The sequence below is a fragment of the Dipodomys spectabilis genome, unplaced genomic scaffold (genome assembly GCF_019054845.1).
Source record: "Dipodomys spectabilis isolate Male_0828 unplaced genomic scaffold, ASM1905484v1 ptg000197l, whole genome shotgun sequence".
Lineage (NCBI taxonomy): Eukaryota > Metazoa > Chordata > Mammalia > Rodentia > Heteromyidae > Dipodomys > Dipodomys spectabilis.
Genome location: NW_024870874.1, coordinates 191,069 through 212,301, shown reverse-complemented (window position 1 = coordinate 212,301; position 21,233 = coordinate 191,069). Strand labels below are relative to the sequence as shown.

Genomic DNA, 21,233 nt, shown 5'->3' with positions numbered 1-21,233 from the left:
AGCGGAGCCTAGGAGGAGAGCCCCGAGCTAAAGATTTGTAGGTCTTATATAGGCACACAACCAACCAGGTGTTTTGATTACCACCACGTGTTGTTCTGTTAGAAACAAGCAACAAGTGGTCACTGCCTCAAAACTTTAACCCTTCACTCCTGCCCCCCCCCCTTGACTTATGGTCCTGAGACACAATCTTATGGCTCCAGCCCCAAACTAAACTCCAACATCTCTTGATCTTGAATGGATATAGTCCCTCTCTGACCTTAGCCATACTATTAAACAACAATACCAATAACAATCAGTTCATTTTTCTGTTCTTGTATGCAGAGTGGTTGGGTAGGATGCTTGGAGTCTTCCCATGGTTCCCCATGGTCATCCAGGGCAAAGGGGTCAGCCGGTCTGGTGTGGGAGGAGTAGATCCAAGCAGCAATGCCATCCACCTTAAGGGCAGTAGGTGTAGCCAGTAGCACCATGTAAGGTCTCTTCCACCATGGTTCCAGAGATCTCAAGTTGTGTCTTCAAACAAACACCCAGTCCCCTGGTTTAAACAAATGGGGGGTAGGAATAGAAGCAGAATCATATAATGCTCTAAGGTGGGGCCACATACTCTTATGCACCAGCTGTAAATAGTCAAGCTTACACAGAATTTCAGTATCATCCAAATCAGCAAGCAATTCAGTCTGAAGGCTAGGGATAATGGGTGGAGGGTGTCAATACATTATTTCAAAAGGAGTAAAGCCAAGTTGATAGGGTGAATTTCTTACTCTAAACAGGGCAAAAGAAGGAGCGATACCCAGTCTGTGCCAGTCTCCAAGGCCAATTTAGTTAAGGTCTCTTTTAGAGTCCAATTCATTCTTTCTACCTGCCCTGAACTCTGGGGTCTAAAAGCACAGTGCAATTTCCAATCCATCCCCAGTGCCGTGGCTATTCCCTGACTTACTTTTGAGACGAAGGCCAGTCCATTGTCTGCCCTGATGGTGGATGGGAAGCCATACCTGGGTAGGATTTCTTCCAAGATCCTCTTAGCCACGACATTCTTGGTCTCATGCTTTGTTGGGTAGGCTTCAACCCATCTTGAAAAGGTGTCTACAAAAACTAGCAAATATTTATATCCAAATTTTCCAGTTTTAATTTCTGTGAAGTCTGCTTCCCAATACACACCAGGCCTATCTCCACGGAGGTGAGCTCCTTTTGTAACCAGTTGATTGGGGGCATTGGTGAGCTGACAGGCTTTACAATTTTTAACAATGTCCTCAATGAGTTGATTTCCTTGCCTAATTTTTACTTCTGAGTGTCGGAGCAAGTCCTGAATTCTTTGGGTTCCCATGTGAGACCCGATGGATTCTCTTAAGAATCCCCTTGCCCAATCTTTGTGACAAGATAAGTTTCCCCTCACCAGTTTTCCACCAGTCTTTGTTTCCTTCTCTGTCTGGGGATTTATAGGCCATGGAATTTTCTTTATCCATTCCAAGTCTTCTTGGGAGTACTGAGGCTCAGGAGGCAAAGCTCGTGGCCCTGGGTCTACTAGAGTCAGTCCTTCCACTCTGGGCTGGAGGCCCACCTCCTTAGCTGCCTGATCGGCCAAGTTATTTCCTTTGGTTATAGAATCAGTTCCCTTTTGATGGTCAGGGCAGTGCATAATGGCAATATTTTCTGGTTCCCATAAGGCTCGGATGAGGCTTAAAATTTCTTGTTTGTTTTAATAGTCTTTCCCTCAGCTGTCAGCAGCCCCCTCTCTTCGTAAATGGCTCCATGGACATGCACAGTGGCAGAGGCATACCGACTGTCCATGTAAATGTTTAGTCTCTTCCCTTTTCCCATTTGTAGGGCTTTTGTTAGTGCCACTAGCTCTGCTCTTTGTGCAGATGTTCCCTGGGGGAGTGCTTCGGCCCACACTATCTCAGTGTCCATGGTGACTGCTGTGCCTGCGTACCGTTTTCCATCTTGAATGAAACTGCTGCCGTCTATGAACCAGGCATACTCAGCATGCGATAGTGGTGAGTCCAATGAGTCTGGCCTCTTTTCCTTGGCCCAGTCTCTCTTTTCACGCTCAATTTCACGTTCTCTATCCTTCCTTTCCTGTCTTTGCTCCTCTGTTTCTTTCTTATTGTAAACCTTTCCTGCCATGGCTACTAGATCCCTAATAGACTTTTCACCAAGTCTGTCTAGAGCCTGCAACTTTTGCTTTATGTCTGGTGCAGATTGATTTATATAGGCAAACATAATCATCTGAGCTGACTCCTGGGTCTCAAGATCATATGGGGTATATTGACTAAAAGCTTCCATGAGCCGCTCAGGATATACTGCTGGACTTTCACTTCCAACCTTTCTTACATCATAAACTTTGGCCATATTAGTAGGTCGGTGAGCTGCCACCTTGAGACCTGCCAACAGAGCCTGGTGGTAGACACGGAGTTGCTCCCTACCTTCAACCATATTGTAGTCCCATGTTGGTCGGATCTCAGGAAAATAGGCAGCGATCAGGGCAGGATCCATGATGGGTGCTCCTGTGGGGCCAGGGATATGTTTCAGGGCCCCCTCTCGGATACGGTCTCTCTCTTTGGTTGTAAAAAGGACCTGTAAAAGCTGACTGCAATCATCCCAAGTGGGCTGATGAGTAAAGAGAATAGTTTCAAGCAAACAAATTAAATCCTGGGGTCTCTCAGAAAAGGGGGCATTTTGGGTGCGCCAATTGTATAGATCACTGGTAGAAAATGGCCAATATTGGAGTTGCTGTTGACCATCCACATCCACAGGACGTATGGTGCATAAGGGAAAAACAGCTGCATTAGAAGGGGGGTTGATTCCATGGTGTCGTCCAGTGACTGGCCCCTCAGAAACTTTAAGGGCAGGTGCCGAGGGTTCGGCTGCTGGTTCTATAGCTCCCTCCTCCTCTTGATCATTCTCAGGTTCTGCAAAAGGAACCTGGGAAGGGGAGTATGGGGGAGGAAACATTTCTTCTTCCAAGTTATCTCCCTGAAAAAATGGGGGGTACCTTTTCTTTTCCTCTTTCTCAGTTTCTTTTAAGTCTAGGGGGCTAGATGGAGTGGTGCCCATGGTTTCCAGTCCCATCAGTCTTACAGTCCAAAAAACAATAACTAGTACAAACAAAACACATGCAGGCCTGACAGTTATGAAAAAAAAAAGTTTACGAAGTGGAGATCTCCCAAATTGGTCCGCTGACTCCTGTCATGGCAGGGTTCCACACCACCCCACACCCCACAGCAGAAGGAGCAGACCCACAATGGGAGAGTTGGGCCTTGGTTAGGAGGCCCTCTTGGTCAGTTCTGGCCCAACACCTAACCGACCCCCGCCCCACAATTCACATGGCGGGGTTCCAAGGACCCCTGTTCCACATGGCAGGGTTTCAAGGACCCCTGCCCCACAAGAGGATCTGGGATGTCTCCCAGTTCCTCCAGGGTTGTTGTGCAAGCTCGTCCGATTTGACAACCCTTTACGAATCAGAGCAAAGGAAAATGAAAGTAAAACAGACAAACGACAGGACAAGACAAATTAACAAAGACAGCGCTGTTTTACCTTTGGAGTCTGGATCTTGGGGGGGTCTTTGGGGGGATCCCGGAAGAGCCCTCACTAATATGTTGTGCCCAGGTTGCAGGACCCCCACCAAGAAGACCACCGAGAGTCAGACTTTACAGCTGTTTTAAGGTTTTATTTAAATGGGCTGCAGCTCGGGCCTTGTACTACACTCCGACACAGCGGAGCCTAGAAGGAGAGCCCTGAGCTAAAGATTTGCAGGGTTTATAAAGGCACACAACCAACCAGGTGTTTGGATTATCACCATGTGTTGCTCTGCTAGAAACAAGCAACAAGTGGTCACTGTCTCAAAACTTTAACCCTTCAATATACAGCTGACTGGCTCAATAATTATCAGGCAACATTCCTCCTCTCTAGATTGTAATTTTTGTACTACTTATACCTTTACATTAATAATAATTTAAGGCTCCATTTTACTGATGGTTTTTGGCAAGCATAACCAAAAAGCAATAGATACATTAGAATAATTTAGGGTTTTAGTTTTGGTTCTAGACCTAGACTTGAACATGCTATCTGATGCTCCATGCTCCTTGGCAGCTGAGCCATGCCTCCAACCCAAACAATTGAATTCTTAATCAGAACTGAATTTAAATTGTAGCATTGTCTTTTATCATCTGTGACTTTTTATGAATCTCAATTAACTTCTCAGTAAATAGGAAGAACAATAATACTTCCTTAGGGTTACTATGAAACTTACGTCTATAAATTATCAATAATGTCCAAATGGTAACTGCTAAAGAATAAAATCTGTTCATGTTGCTGTAGAAGGAATTGAGGTGTAGGCCATTTATTATTCTCTGTATAGCAAGCCATTCAATTTTGTGATAATCATAAAAGTAATTAATGTCAATAAAATAAGATGGATTTGGCCAAAGAGATCTGAAACAATTTAAAATATTCTAATAAGTAGCATGCTGCTTCTCAAAGGCTTGTATGCCTATAAATCTCTCAGACATCTTGTTTATGATGATTCTGATTTACTAGGTTTAACTGATGCATGGATTCTGTATTTCAAAACGAATCCCAGTGACAATGATAGTGCATTAGCCTGTGTTTCTCACTTTGAATATAAGGATTCAGGTGCCTGACACCTGAGAAGCTCCTGAGACAATCATTATCGTGTTGAGGTAGTTTCTCTCTTTTTTTCTTTTTTTTTCTTTCTTTTTTTGGGGGGGGAGGTGGGGTCAGTTGTGGGTCTTGAACTCTGGGCCTGGACGCTGTCCCTCAGCACTTCAGCTCAAGGCTAGCGCTCTACCACTTGAGCCACAGCACCACTTCTGGCTTTTTTCTTTTTGCTTATGTGGTGCTGAGGAATCGAACCCAGGGCCTCATGCATGCAAGGCAAGCGCTCTACCACTGAGCCACCTTCCCAGCCCTTTTTTTTTTTTTTTTTTTTTTTACATTTTTAAAGCATCTTTGTCATTTGATCTGAATGTGTTTTCTGATTACTTCACATATACATGTACATGGCTTACACTGAAAGCATCCATCCCAGAAGACCACATGGACACAGTCAGGTACTCGAGAAGGAGGTTATAAGGAGGTTTACCAGAGGGGCTGACAAGGCCATCTTCCCCATGGGAGAGGGAGCAAAATGGCTGCTGTCCATATCCAGGTGCATCCTTGTAACACTGGGGCTGGAGGTGGGAGGTACTCTGTATGCACAGATAATTCTGGGCAGAGAGAGGGAATTCAGGCTGGCTGGAGCCTGGGGAGAGTTCTCTTTGTGAAGGGCAGAGTGGAGTTCAGATTTGGTTGGAGGGCATTCTGCTGATAGAGCTGGGGGCTAGACAGGCTGCTAGGAAAGTTAAGTGGGAGGATCTGAACACCTGAGAAGGAGGGAATGCTAACACAAATAGTAACTGGTTAAGAATTGATGGTTATAATATTTATTATTTAGCAACATTTAAATGTTTCATAATGATATATACTTAAAGTACCAAGATATACATGATATGTTCACACAATTTTGTCTGGAGAGATGGGGGGGGGGAGGGAGAGAGAGAAAGAGATGGTTAATTATCCAGCATTCAATGTAGTGGTTTTCTGTTATAGCACTATAAAATTGCTTGGGGATCTTTTTAAGTGTATTCATATTTGATCCTTTTTCCAAAGCCAGTTAAAATATGTAGAAGCAGCTCTTGGTACACTTTTGTTGAAGCTCCTTACCTCCTTAGGTGACTCTAAAGAGCAGTCATGGCTGAGGTACTATAATTAAAATGAACAAATATTAAGACCTTTGCTCTAGACATCCTATCAGTGAGTTCCTCCAGATCATTTTGAATTTTTTCATGGGCCTGATGATTTTTTCAGATCCTTCCTGCGTTCAGCATAAGTATTAACTGTATCTTAAGAATTTATAGCTGTTATCTCTGAACATAAAATATTGAGGATATTTTCATTTAACAATTTATTTCCATCCTGGGCTCTTTTTCTTGTTTTTCTCTGTCTTGTTTTGTTTTGTCAGTGGTGGGGTTTGAACTCTGGGCTTAGACGCTGTCCCTGAACTCTTCAGCTCAAGGGCTCTACCACTTGAGCCACAGCACCACTTCCTCTCTGTCTTTAAAAGACTATTTTATTTAAATTACAAAAGCAAGATATGCTTATAAGTTTTTTAAATAATGTATGATAAAAGTATGGAGAAATTGAGGTAAAAAATAATCTTCTTCTACAGCCCTTATTCCTATTCTTCCTTATTCCTATCACTTCATATAGTAGTTTCTGTTTATTCTTCTGTAATATTTCTACTCCTGTATATATAATGTATACACACATATATTCTTACATAAACACATACCACACCACACATAGACATATTAATAGAGATACATTTTTTTAAGGACAAGTCTAGGAGACATTTTCATTAGCACACACTTTTACTTTATTCTTTTAAAAGGCTATATAGCATTCCATGGCTAGTTAATGTCTCTAACTAGCCATGGCTAATTAGTTAATTTCTTTAACTAGTTTCTTACTAAAACATATGTGGAATATTTCCAGTTTATAACTACTGTGATAAAAATCAATGCCACAATGAGCTGGAGGTATACCTCAAGTGAGAGAGTGTGTGACTAACATGTGCAAGTCCTAGGACTAATCTCTAATATTTTTTTTAAAAAGTCACAAGAATCAGCTGGGCACCAGGAGCTCACGCTTATAATCCTAGCTACCCAGGAGGCTGAGATCTGAGGATCATGGTTCAAAGCCAGCCCTTGAAACTCTTATCCCCAATAAACTACTCAGAAAGTGGGAAGTGGCACTGTGGCTCAAGTGGTAGAGTGCTAGCCTTGAGCTGAAGAGCTGAGGGACAGTGCCCAGGCCCAGAGTTCAAGCTTCATGACTGATCATTAAAAAAAGAGTAACAAGAATCATCATTGTACATATTTATATAATTTTGGCACTGCACTTATGGGTGTCTATCCAATTTCTCCTTTCACTATTTGTTATTAGAGGTGTTTGCCAAGATCTACCCTCTTGTGAAAGCTAAATATATCAGACCCGATTTCTCTTTCCTCAGGGCCTCCCAATAGACCTTGCTTGTTTATCCACCACAGGTTGAGATGCAACTTATTTCTTAGATCTATCCCAAGAGGAAGTTGCATAAAAGTAGAGGAGGATAAATAAAGAACTGAAATGATTATGATTGTGCTCTAGTTATTGCCAGGACTCAAAGCAATGTTGCAAAATTATTTACTTTTTAGTAATAATAGATTGCAAGAGGTGATTAGCAGAAATTAATTTGTTCAGGCAAACAGGGACAAAGATTCAGTGTCTTTTCTGTTTTCCTCTGCTTCTTCTGTCCATTTTCTGCTTCTTTAGTTCCTCCCTTTTCCGTGGCATGTCTCTGTTCTACTAACTGGCCAGAGTATTATGCTTTTTCATGCTTGTGCTTTGCTTCGTATCAAAGTCCATTCATTTGGTATCTTGTGTATTTCAAGATTAGGACATATGTCAAAGCAGGAAGTAGCTGCATTTTCTACACTGCATGAGGTTAAGGGTGTTTATAAGAAGTGACAGGACATGTGAGTTTCTATTAAGGAGGATTCTGTATCCAACATAAAGGCCCATCAGGAAGTCAGTTTATCCAGTCAAGTCATGTACTACAGAGATTTCCCTATTTAGGGAGGAAGTCACAAATTCAGAGATAGGGAATCAAGTTAGATCAAGCAAACATAAAATTCTTAAGAAGCAAGTACATTCACAGACACATTGCAAGTTCTTTTCTGGGAAGATGTGTTTCTTTGCAATAATGTGTTCAAAGGCCTTGGACACATGCATTAGAAAAGCTAGGAATTTTCTGCAAACTATGAAATCATTAACCAGGAAAATGTCATCTAAGAACACAATAAGTGAGTAAGACTAGCTGAAGCCACAAAGAAACCATAAAAGAAAGACAAAAAGAAACTATTATCTTTATTTTCCAAATTTAACTAAGGATTTTCTCCAGGTAAGAAAAATTGAACATCAAGTATACTATTAATATATTGTTAATCATTTATCTTTTCCAAGAAGCCTACCTTCCACCACATAATCCTATACACAAGTCCCGGAGAATGGTGTACCATGCAACTGAGCAAACAGACTTGATAGGAAATAGCCCAAGTTCTAAATTCTGCATTGGCCCAAGCTATCTGCATCAGATTGTTTTCCAAAGATGACCACAACAAAGGGAAATAACAAAATACTGAAGCAAGGATACAGATTGACCCATTGTAGCAATGAGATGAACAAAACACTATGCTGAAAAAAAACTTTACAACCTGGTGGGGGAGGGAGGAGTTGGGGAGGTGGGGAGGGAAGGGATAGTAAAAGAAAAACAAAGGAGGGGGTAAAAATTATAGGTAGGAAATGTAGTCATTACCTTACTCATTTAACTTTAACCCACTGTACAGTATCTTTACAATTAAAAAAATTTTAAAGATGACCACAACAATCTCTCCTATAACTTTCATATTCTAGAATGTGATATTCCTACATGGGAGCTGGAGTCTTAATACACTCTACTTGAAAACAAGTGGGTTTGTGAGTTTATTGTAACCAAAAGAATGTGGCAAAAGTGACAGAGTATAACTTTAGAATCCTGTGATAGGATTCCCACATTGTTTGCAGAAATATGTACTGAAAGTTTGAATCACTGTGTAAACAATCCAGCCATTGTAAGAACACCATGTTATGAAAAAGTACAAACTACTCACATTGAAAGGAAGCATGGAAAAGCAGACAGCATGGAGGGATACAGAGAGGCAGAAGGAAAAGAGGGAGCAGGAGAGGGGTGGGGGAGGAAAAATACAAGTAGCCCTTAGGTTGTTTTTTTTTTTTGCCCAGTGCCACTATAATCAATGTATTAATGCAGCCTCAGGGAAGACCCCAGGACAGAATTGCCTAGGTGAATCCTTTCTAAATCCAGAAATCAATTCTCTCACCAGTTCACAGAGAAGAGCTAGAACCTGGCACAATCTGTGGAAGTGTCTACCAAAGGTCCATGAGTTAAAAGGCTTGGTCACCAACCCATAGAGCTATTAGGAGATGGTAGAACCTCTAGGAGGTAGAGGCTAGAGGAAGGATGTTTGTTCAGTGGAAATGTTTCCTTGAAGGGTATATTGGGATCCACGGTCCATTTTCTCCTTGATGCTTCCTGGATGCTATGAGGTTAGTACTAAAAATCTTGTTTTTTTTTTTTTGTTTTGTTTTTTTTTTTTTTGCCAGTCATGGTGCCGGAACTCTGGGTGCTGTCCCTCAGCTTGCTCTTTAGCTCAAGGCTCTACCACTCGAGCCAGAGTGCCACTTCCGGCTTTTTCTGTTTATGTGGTGCTGAGGAATTGAACCCAGGGCTTCATGCATGCAAAGCAAGCACTCTACCACTGAGCCACCTTCCCAGCCCCTCTTTTCGTTTTTAAAGTTGGTTTCAGGAACTTTTGTTACAGTGATGGAAAGCTAAAACAAACTCAAGGCTTAATGGGATTATGGCAAAGAAGAGTCATATGGAAATGAAAATATGTTAAGAGAAATTAGTATACATAATATAATAATAGGTAAAATAATAAAGAGAAATAGTACACTTAGGTACTTAGACTTAAATTAGTTCACCAGATTAGTTACCAAACAGAATTTCAAGGGCCAAATAATACTCTTGGAAGACAATGGGTTCGATTTGAGATGTACAAATTTGGAGAGAAGTATCCAACATCATCCTACAGTGGAATACAAGCCAATTATTTTATGAGAAGGTGACTTCTCCTCTAATCAGTTTCTTCAGTGAATCCTTCCAATTTTATAGACTTTACTCTGTTTGTTGAAATTTCATACCTTTGAAGTGTTCTGAGACAGACTATTTTTTAGTTCTTTTCTTAGTCCTGTTTCATTCATTATGGGATCATGATAGAACATGTATAGCAAGTAATCTTACATATGTCTTACTATTTCTCTTTTAGTGAAATATATTGATTGATTGATTGTTTGACTGATTGGTTGTTGGTTGTGGGGCCTGAACTCTGGGCCTGGGTGCTGTCCCTCAGCTCTTCAGCTCAAGGTTAGCACTCTACCACTTGAGCCACAGTGCCACTTCTGGCTTTTTCTGCTTATGTGGTGCTGAGAAATCCAACTCAAGGCCTCATGCATGAAAGGCAAGCAGTCTACTACTGAGCCATCATTCCAGCCCCACATTTAATTTTAAATTTAATTTTTAAATTTTTTGTTGTTATTTGTGGGGCTTGAACTCCTGACCTGGGTGTTATTCCTGAGCTTTGTTACTCAAGGCTAGTGTTGTACCACTTTGAGACACAGCGCCATCTTCAGTTTTCTGGTGGTTAATTGGAGATGAGACTTTCCTGCCCAGGCTGGCCTTGAACAAAGATCCTCAGATCTTAGCCTCTTGAGTAGCTAGGATTCCAGGCATGAGCCAGCAGCACTGGCTGTGAAATACATTTTAAAAGCAGTGACAATATTAGAGAATATCCATACATTAAAATCTTTACAATAATCCTATTATAAGCTCTTATTTATGACTTACACTAATGATAAAACATGTTACTTAATGTCATATGAATATGGAGTATAAAGGAAAATATAAATCCAAATGTCTTTCATGTAAAAGTCCACATGCTAACGAATACTCATATTGATATCAAGATTTTACTGTGACCACATTTCACAATCAAAGGTAGTTTTCTGGGCCTAGACAACATTAGGTCACTGTCTGTAGCCTGCACAGAGAACAAAGGGCCATGAGGTTGGTAGGATAGCGTCAGTACTGGAATCAAAACTGAGACTGAGTCATTCTAGTATCAAAGAGAATAGAATTTCAGATTCGAAAGGGATTTTGATGTCATTTAATCTAACCTTCTCCTTTTGTTTTAAAGATAAGAAACTACGTTTTCAAAATGCAATGTAGGAGGCGGCGTTGGCGGCGGCAGGTGCAGGGGTGGAGGCCGAGCCCCAGTCCTGGCTTGGGCCCCTGACTCACCAAAGTGAGGCCGCAGAGCCGCCCTCCTGGCCAAGGCCTCGGGTTACTTCATCAGCATCGATGTGCAGCCGAGGAGTGCGTCACCTTGGGCACCAAGATAAGCCTCATCTTCGATGTGGTGGAGGACGGCTTCCTGGACATTGACGTGGAGATCACAGGTCCCTATAATAAAGGCATTTATAAAGGAGATCGAGAGTCCAGTGGAAGTACACGTGTGCTGCACACATGGATGGAATGTTCAAGTTTTGTTTCAGTAATAAGATGTCTACTATAACTCCAAAGATGGTGATGTTCACCATCGATACAGGAAAGGCTCCCAAAGGACAAGACACAGAGACAGAGGCTCACCAGAACACACGAGAAGAAATTATTAATGAGCTGGCTGTGGCGATGACAGCTGTAAAGCTTGAACAGGGGTACACGGAAGTCCGGGAAAGGACACACAGGGCCATAAACGATAACACAGATAACCGCAGAGTGGTCCTCTGGTCCTTCTTTGAAGCTCTTGTTCTAGTTGCCATGACACTGGGACAGAGCTACTACCTGAAGAGAGTTTTTGAAGTCCGGAGGGTTATTTAAACGGTTGTTTTCCTGGCCATCCCAACTCATAATTCACTTGTTTACCAACACTTTGGTCATAATACTGTCATTCTTTTCTACATTTTCATTTTTTGATCTGTACACTCCAGCTTACGTTCCATTCTGATGAATAGGTATTGGGGGGATCTTTAGGAGTTATAGCAGAAATTTGGCAATGGATTGGCGTAAGATTGCTTATTTGAAAGCTGCCTCTTGTCTACATACAGGTCCTTCCAGAACTCAAACACTGTAAATGAAATACAGGAGTACAGTCTTTCTCTCTTCTTTGCTTTGGTTTTCGAAATGAGATGTAGATGTTGAGGTCCCACAAAGCCTGTCAGTCTTCACTGAAATGACTGCACTCTTGGGATGCCCTCAGCCTCTGCTTCATTTCAGGAGAGCACAATCCTAACTAGTCATTGTGTGGAGCAGCGCCACTGAGTCTCAGCATTTTCTGCCTAGCCTCATGCTACCAGGATGGGTGCTCGTATATTTTTTCTTGTGTTTTATTTAAACATGATAATTATCTCAACAAACATTCCCCCCACCCCTTATATTTTCCCCTTAAATCTTAGGACTGAATCACCTCCACTAAAGCTGACAGCAGTTAATAACCATTCTTTGGTTTCTGCCTAACCTTAAAGTCTCTATTACAGCTGTTTGTCTGGGTGTCTAGGCAAACACCAGCTGCCCTTTCTGCACTTTCTTTCTTCACTCTGGACACATAGAAAGTAGGCATTTATGTAATTGGAAAAATCTTCATTTCTGATGTCAAAGGGTTAAAGGGTCTTGGGTTTTCTTGCAGTGATATTCAGCCATTATTTTGTTTTTGTCAGTGGTCTTTAGAGCCACTAAACATGGCACTGAACATCAGTGTCAGCACGAAGGGTTTTGTCGGGTTTCTCCTGGGCCTTTTTGTTCTTTTTTTGCACATGTGAGTTTTGTTTTACATAAACAAAAACTTTTCCCTTGGTCTCTGATGATGGTTTGAAATTGAAAGGAGCATCTGCTTTTGGTGTGGAAGCCAGGATTATGTTGGGACTGATGTATATTAGTTACTTATACATTGGTTTTGGGGATCTTTCAAAGGGGAATACAAGTAACAAGTTTTATATAATTAATTTAAATTTGTTAGGGGTTTTCATGTTTAGGACAATTTTTCAACTTTGGGTGAAAATACTTGCAACAGTTTATTGATAAGGTGACTGTTTTACCTTAGCACTGTTGCATGGGTTTTTCTTTTTTTTTTTTTTGTGAAAACACTTCAGAATTGAATTAAAAGTTATAAATTGGTTGTGTATCTAATATGCCCCAGGTTCAGTGAATAAACAATTTTTTTAATGCAGTGTAGGGGCTGGGAAGGTGGCTCAGTGGTAGAGTGCTTGCCTTGCATGCATGAATCCCTGGGTTTGTTTCCTTAGCACCACATAAGCAGAAAGGCCGGAAGTGGCTTTGTGGCTCAAGTGGTAGAGTGCTAGCTTTGAGCTGAAGAGTTGAAGAGTGCCCAGGCCCAGAGTTCAGGCTCCACGACTGACCAAAAAAATGCAATGTAATATAACTAATATGAGGTCTCTAAAAAGAGCTAGCATGAAATCCTGTGTCCTGACTCCAGTCTAGACTCTAACAGTTCTGAAGTTTATTCTGTTGTTAATCGTATGTGTGGGCCTTAGATTGAGTAGTTGAAGTCTGAAGGAGAGATTAGGAGCTGCTAAGAGAGAAAAGAATGAGAAAGAGGAGTTGATTAGGTTTGTTAGATAGGGCAAACCCCAGCTTTGCAGCATTGCTGACTTGTGTTTGTGGAGAGATGCTGAATGCTCCCACTAAGGCCACCTTCAAGCTTCTAAGGAGACGACATTGGGGAGAACTGATAAATATATCTTTATACTTCATTTCCACTGTGAGACTAGTGAGAAACAATCTCATAATCATAGTTGACACTAAACTGTAAGGAATGCACATCACTAAAGTATGATGTGCAAGAATTTATTGCCTATGTTTTTAGGTATATTTTTTTCTGTTTTATGATACTGGGGATGGAACTCAGAGATAGACAATCACTCTAGACTGAGCTATATTCCTAGATCCTTTTTTAGTTCTTAATTTAATTTAGTGACTTGTAAATTGATACATTTTAACTGTTATGATGCCTATATTTTAACAACTGTCTGATAAAATTCCTAAAAATGTAGAAGTTGGCTCTAACCAGCACTTCATTGGGAGGTAAGTTAATAATTCCACATCAGCAGTATAGCTGACCTCAGAGAAAGTTTGTATGAGAGCTATGCCCCTAATATACTAAAACTTCCCTGAAAGGTTGGCCTTCTGTAGTATAGTAGAGTTTGGAACATTCTGAGCCCTCAAATAGACCTGAAGGTTAGGCAGCCTCATTCCTTTAGACCTCTGTGTGCAAGGGACAGTTTTCTCTTATGCTGTGATGTGGAAAAGATGGAGTAGTACTGCTTCAGAATAGCCACTTCCTCCTTTATAACCATAGCATTTCTTTCTTCAGCTGTCACCAACATAAATTGACCCGTTTATCTTTTCTATATTTTATGTATATGATCTTTTAAAAGTACAAGTCAGACAAATAATGAGCATGTTTACATTGGACACTAAGGACATTTAAAGGGAGAACACAATAAAACTCCAGTCCTGCAAGAATCTATAATCTAATTACTGGAATAAGACTAACACTTGAAACAATCACAAAAGCAATAAAAAATGGTAGATGTGTGTAATAAAAGGCTGAGTGATATAGTAGACCATAACTACCATTGAGAGTTGAGAGAGCAGATGGAAAACCATGTGATTTTTACCCTCTTTGTTTATAAATTCAGGACTTCAAGTAATTATTAGCCAGCTGAGTAGGAAGTGAGAGACAGCATCTAACTATCATAAATTGCTGCCCGGTGCTCATTAATCCACTCAGTCCTCTCAATAATTGAGCACCTATTAGGCCTCGGGCAACTGTGCTCAGCTTGAATTCATTAGGTACAGGAAGAACAAAGCCAAAGCCCCAAACAAATATTTTAATTTCTTTTAAATAAAAAAAAATAAACTGACAGAAAAGTTTTAATATGTGATTTAATATATTCATGATTATGCCAATGTAGTCATAAAATGTAATTTCCAATCTTTTTTTTTTTTTATAAAGCAGCGAGCCCAAAAGGCAAAAATGCTTCTGGCTCATGGAAGTCCTAAAAAGGGCCAGACTGTTCTAAGCATTGGGGAAAGATAAAATAGAGAATGAAGCTGATAAGTTCCTTTTCCAGAGCTCTCATTCTCTTAATGGAGCAGACCAATAATAAACCAATAAACACATCAATAAGCAAGATAATTTCATTGAGTGATAACTTTTATTAGTCTATGAGAAAATAAAACAGTTTGATAAAGTGTCTGATGGAATGAAGATGTTTCAAAAAGTCCTCTATGAGGAGGTAGTATTATGGTTGACCACTGAATTAGGCAAAGAAGGTTGCCTGCTATGAAGTCCTCTCCAGTTGAAGAAACAGCATGGGAAGGATTGGGCAGAGGCCTTGAGTCTAGAGGGAGAGAATGTAGAGAAAGGGGAGGAGGAGAGCAGAAAAGGTGAACATAGCAGAAGCTAGTGCTTGAAAGCTGGGGGCTCAGAGTGGTGGTTGTGTGCTGAACACAATGGGAACCCACTGGGGATGTTTAAAGAAGGGCTAGCATCTAATGAACTTTGGGTTCAGTGTGGAGAATGGCTTGAAAAGGATGGGAGTAACTAAGTAACCAGTAAGTGAAATAAGTGGATGAGGATGATCCTGAGGTTGGGTTGATAGCACTGGTGATGGAGGGAAAAGGATGGCTCTGGTATCACTTTGGATGTAGAGTGGCAAGAATGGATATGAGGAGGAAGGCAAAGTGTGTCAAGGTTGGGAAGCCTATAAGATTAGATGATCATTAACTGGGAGGTGGGTCTGCCATTAAAAAAAAGGGGGAAGGGGGAATCTGTGGGGAACACAGGCAGCAAAGATGGCGCTGAGAGGGAGTTGAGTGGGCAGAGCCCAGTTTACTGTAGAGCACATGGGCAGCAAAGATGGCCCTGAGAGAGTAGAGTGGGCAGAGCCCAATTTGCCTTACATTCAGTGTGTAACCAGCCCGTGAAAGCTTAGGTGCATGATAGGGTGTGACCTTGACAGTGATTGGTTCCTCTTCCTCCTCTGCTGTGACACCTGCCCTTTTTGGCTTTAAAAAGGGCTGCTCTCTGTTAATAAACGAGTTTTTCTTCCTGCTTGAAAAAATAATTTAAAAAAAAAAGGTTAGATGATCATTTAGCTTGAAGAATGGATCACTTTACAAGAAAAATAAAACTCATTTTTATGCCTTTCAACAACCTGAGAGTTTAATTTAGATTATTAAAATGTAAAATACACCTGCAACAATTATTATTATTTGTTATGTTTTAGTATTTGAAAGCTATTAAAGGAAAAATAATCTTTAGGTTCATATTGTGTAGGAATCAGAAAATGCATTGCATTATAACGGTTTAATTGTTCTGTGGTATAGTTACTTGAATATATTTAGTGACTCAATTTTGATTAGAAAAGGTACTCAAAAGCAAATGAAATACCTAAATAAAATAAAGGACAGTTTAACAAGCATTTCATGAAAAATTAAAATAATTTTCTGCATTAAATAGCATAATTTGAGCCTGTTATATAAAAATTAGGCAAATAGAATGGATAAAAATTTTAATTAATAGTATCTTACATATGAGTAAATCATGAGAAGCAAATTGCAGAAGGTTGTGATATTCAGAAATATATTTAATTTTTCCTAGCCCTTGATTCCTAAAAGATAATAATTCCCAGTTCATAGAATAAAATGAAACGAGGTGTAAAACAGATTAAAAATAAGTTTTATTGTTTGCCATATAATTGGAAATTTAATTTTTAGACATGAACCAAAAATATGAAACAAAGTAGTTACAAAGTCAGTTTTTGTTGTCGTTGTTGTTGTCTGTTTGTTTGTTTTTGTGGGTCATGAGGTTTGAATTCAGAGCCTACACTGAGCTTTTTGCTCAAGGATAGTAGTGCTTTGAGCCACAGCTACACTTCCAGGTTTTAGATAGTTAATTAGAGATAAGAGTCTTCTGGGACTGGGAAGGTGGCTCAGTGGTAGACTGCTTGCATGCATAAGGCCCTGAGTTGGATTCTTCAACACCACATAAGCAGAAAAAGCTGGAAGTGGCACTGTGGCTCAAGTGGTAGAGTGCTAGCCTTGAGCTAAAGAGCTGAGGGACAGTGCCAAGGCCTAGAGTTCAGGCCTATGACCAACAACAACAACAACAACAACAAAGTCTTATGACTTTCCTGACTAGGCAGACTTCAAACCTCAATCCATAGATCTCAGTTTCCTAAGTACCTAGAATTACAGGTGTGAGCCACCAGTGCTCAGCCAAAATCAGTTTTAATCCAATTTTTTTAAACCATTTAGTAATTTTAAACCATATCACAGCAGGGTACTGGCAGTTCATGCTTGTATCCTAATTACTCAGGAGGCTGAGGTCTGAGAATTGTGGTTGGATAATTATCTCTAATTATCTAACAAAAAAAGAAAACAAAAATGATAAAATAAAAAGCCAGAAGTAGAATTGTGGCTGAGGTGACAGATATCTAGCATATATTCTCAAGAAGAGTACATAGGCTCTGAATTCAAGCCCCAGGACTGGAAAAAACAAACAAAAACCCCTAGCACCAACAGCAACAAACAAACAAAAAATAACAACAAAAAATCCAAACCAGATTGTGGGATAAAATTTTTGACCACTTGTGGAAACAGCTTTTAATAAAGTTGAATTTTAGAGAAAAATTGAAGTACTGCTATTACATTTAATATTTAAATATGTAGAATTACATAGACTGAGGACTCAGGAAATGATAGGAATCAGTCATCAGCATTTCCTTGACTGTGGGATTCCACACACCACTAAAGTTTCAGACAAAAGCAGATAGACGGAAATACGTCTGCAAATTTTTCATTTATCCATATTGAAGATAAATATATCAAAGGTCTACTATCATCTGCTATTAAGTTGAGTCCTTAGAAGACATTGTTATGCCATATCATTATAAAAGCTTACTATAATGTCCCTATTTCTGCTCCTCTTAATAGACTATTGAATATGAAATGAAGTAATTAATTAGCAATTGCTAATGTGTACACCCATTGACAAAGGAAAATTCACCCAGTAATCAAGGTTCTCAAAATTCTGGGAAGCTTAGTAAAGGCAAATCACTAGATGACCCATTGAATTAAGGGGGAAAAAAAACCAGAATATGTTGCTTAACAGTGTGAAAATTACCATGATATTCTCTATATAGCTGGTTTATTCATCTTGAAAACATATTTCATACAAATAATCTTCATTATTATTATTTATATTCAAATATAGTTGCACCAAGTAAAAAATTGTTTGATTTGTTAAAATTGTTATGTCAAGATCTCACATCATAAGGAGATTCAAGTAGCAGGAAGAAGATACATAGAAAGTATAGAATTGGGGAAGGTGATGAGATTAGCATGGATACCACAGAAATGAAATGGGAGATAGCATTTTACCCAAGTGCAAGATGAAAAAAACAATGATCAGTTCTGAATTTGATAGTGGTATTAATAGCTAAAATCTCATAATGGGACACACAAATAATGAAACCATGAGAGCAGAGGCTTCTGGGAATGACTTTGAAAGGGCCATTTAATTCTTATTGTAAGTTTAGAACTGAAAAAAGAGATTCTGAGCTTTTTTTCTCTCTCTCTCTCCCTTCTCATTCTTGCTACTTTCCCTCCTCATCCCATTTGGGCTGAAGAAAAATGCATGAGTCTCCTGACAGAAGTTTGAGAGTTGATGACAGAGGTTTCCAGAGCTGTATAATTACTCTAAAGAATATGTGTGGGACTTTGTAAAATGATAGGTAATTAAAGAAAAAATATACCAAAATAGTAACATTTACTATCTCTAGAAAAGGGATTCATAATTTTTAGATTTTTTTTCTTTATTTTTCAAAAGCTCTACAATAAACATGTATCACATTTTATAATGACAAGAAAAATGTTATAAGTGAGAAAAATAATAGGAACCTATAGAAGTCTGCCTGTATGGACTACTGATATAATTCAGTATAATATTGTCAGTGAAAGTAGGGTAATTTCTCATAAAATCTTCAAATTTTAAACCCTAATGGAATAGTGCTTTAAAGTAGAATAGAAAGGTGACTAGTGTATTACCTAGGTAAAATGTCTGCATCATCAAAGGAAACCTACAAAGTAACTGCATTTATTACACTAAATCCTTATGATTACCTCTTTACAAAGGAATTGCTGGGTTTCCTTTATAAAACTGGAGATATTTCAAGGAGAATGATATGCTACAAGTCACAATGTGATGAGCTGTCCAGCCACTTTCTTGGAAGTATAGTTTTAGGATGAATGGAATTGTATTGGAGGCCAAAAGAACCATCTAGTTTGGGGTAAGTGCATTGGACAGAGAGCTCCTTCAGACACAGAGGAGCTTCCTTAAGAAAGTGGATTCATAAGGAAAAGGGTAACAATGCTCGATAGGACATGTACTTATTACCTTACTCATGTAACTGTTACTCCTCTGTAAAGTGTCTTTACAGTAAAAAATTAAATTAAATTAAATCGAAAAAAGAAAGTCCATTCATCCTGCAGAGGTCCCCAAGCCACTCCCCAGAACGTGTCAATGTGGTTCTGCTTTGGACAGATCCCTTTGTAACAAGGTTGTTGCCTCCTCTGTAAAGGACAGAATATTCTAGTCATTTGATAATCACTATAAGGACATTTATACCCAGGATTAAAGATGGATTAGACTATATGGAATATTATGTAGCTTATTTCTTCTGGAGCTATTTTGTTCTTTAAAGTACTACTTTACATTCTAAAATACATACATCTTTATTGTTGTGTACCAAGAAAGTTCTCATACATTTATATTTAATTTAAACCAGCTTAAGTAGAGGTAAGACAACTTGAGTGTCTAATCATAAAATTTTAAATGAAGAGTGATAGAGGAGAGAGACTGATTAGAATATATTGTATACATGCCTAGACATGTCATAAGGAGCAATGTCCCCCATATAACTAATGCAGGTAACAAATAAGTAATAAAACCACAAAAATTAAATGAAGCTAACATCAGAAGTCAAAAGTCTAATTTTCTCAACTATTTGATCCTTAAAATGAGTAGGTTGTGACATCAAATGCCCTAAGACATGACTCTTGTTTGGAAAAAAATAACTAACACAATGATCTCAAATCAATAGGTAAAGAAAAGTAATTATACATGTCAAGAACACAATGACAAAATGACATTTCTTCAGAAGGATGTATAGAAGAGCAAACTTCATAGAACTTCACTCTTAAAGGCAAATCACACAGCTTTGCATCTATAGAGTAAGCATAGTGTTCTATGTGGACAAGGACTGTTCCTCTGTTATTCTCAGGATGGTGTAAGGTGCATGTTGGACTTTGAGATTTCTGTATCAACAACATAGACTCAGAATTGCATTTTATGAAAACCTTATTTTAATATTATTTTGTTTTGTTTTACAGCAAACATGGCCCACACAGAGAGACAGACAGAGATAGAAAGGCAGATGTAAAGATCAGAGATAGAAACAAAATAAAGTATTTTGAAGACTTTTCTTCTTCCACCCCTCTTACAGAGAAAGCCAATGTGACAATGTCTAATTACATAATAGCTACTTACATGGCTTAATTGCCTTTATGAATATCCTTAAAGGTTTATGTTTCTTCTTGATCAGAGACCCCCATGCTTACAATGAAAGATTGGAGTCATCCTAGGGAACTCGACCTTAAAACAGTCCAGTGTCTTTCACTTTCACTACTGTGGTCTTGCCTGCATCATACATTCTTAAGTTGTTTTTTTTTTATAGTGAAAATGATGTGGCACTGGTATCTATGGGTTCAAATTCTCAGTGGGTTGTAACTCCCTGATTTGCCATTTTACTCAAGCACATATCATAACGACTTTTTCTGTGGAGGAAATTATAACTCCATACTAAAATTTTTTCATCCTTTAAATTGTTTCTAGGTACACTTTCAAGCTGACTGTGAATATTGATGTTCACATTGAGAAGTGTTACTTTGTGAAGTCACTTAATTTGATTGCATTCCAGGCACAAGGTAGAAGAGCTAGCTTGATTTCCACTTTATAAATGAAAATATGGAGGCTCAGATAGAAGTTAAACAACTTTGCATAGTTGGTATTTTTTAACCTATTGTAACATTGCTTTTCAGTGATTTCTTTCTCTTTAAAAATGTATCAGAAAAGTTCAGTTTTGAGGTCCATGAATGCTTGTGATCTATTTATTATTTAACACTTTCATAAAGTTTAGGTTGGATAGATGAAAAGGGATTCTAGCATTTTTATTTATTTCAAGAAGCAATTCCTTGAATGTATCTATTAGGAACAAATATGACGTCTGTACTTTGGGCAGATTTCTTTATTGATTTCATACTACTAAAACATTTTTTGTGTGTATGTTTATTAAGCAGGTGCACTACCACTTGAGCCACACTTCCAGGCTAGTACTAAAACCTATTTTACTCCATAAGCAATTGATTTGGAACTTGTTAC

General features: G+C 39.1%; 1 pseudogene; it reads left to right on the top strand.

Moving 5' to 3' along the window:
• The first annotated feature begins 5,143 nt into the window (after window positions 1–5,143).
• On the top strand, window positions 5,144–11,590 carry LOC122121755 (annotated as a pseudogene).
• Window positions 11,591–21,233: the final 9,643 nt, after the last annotated feature.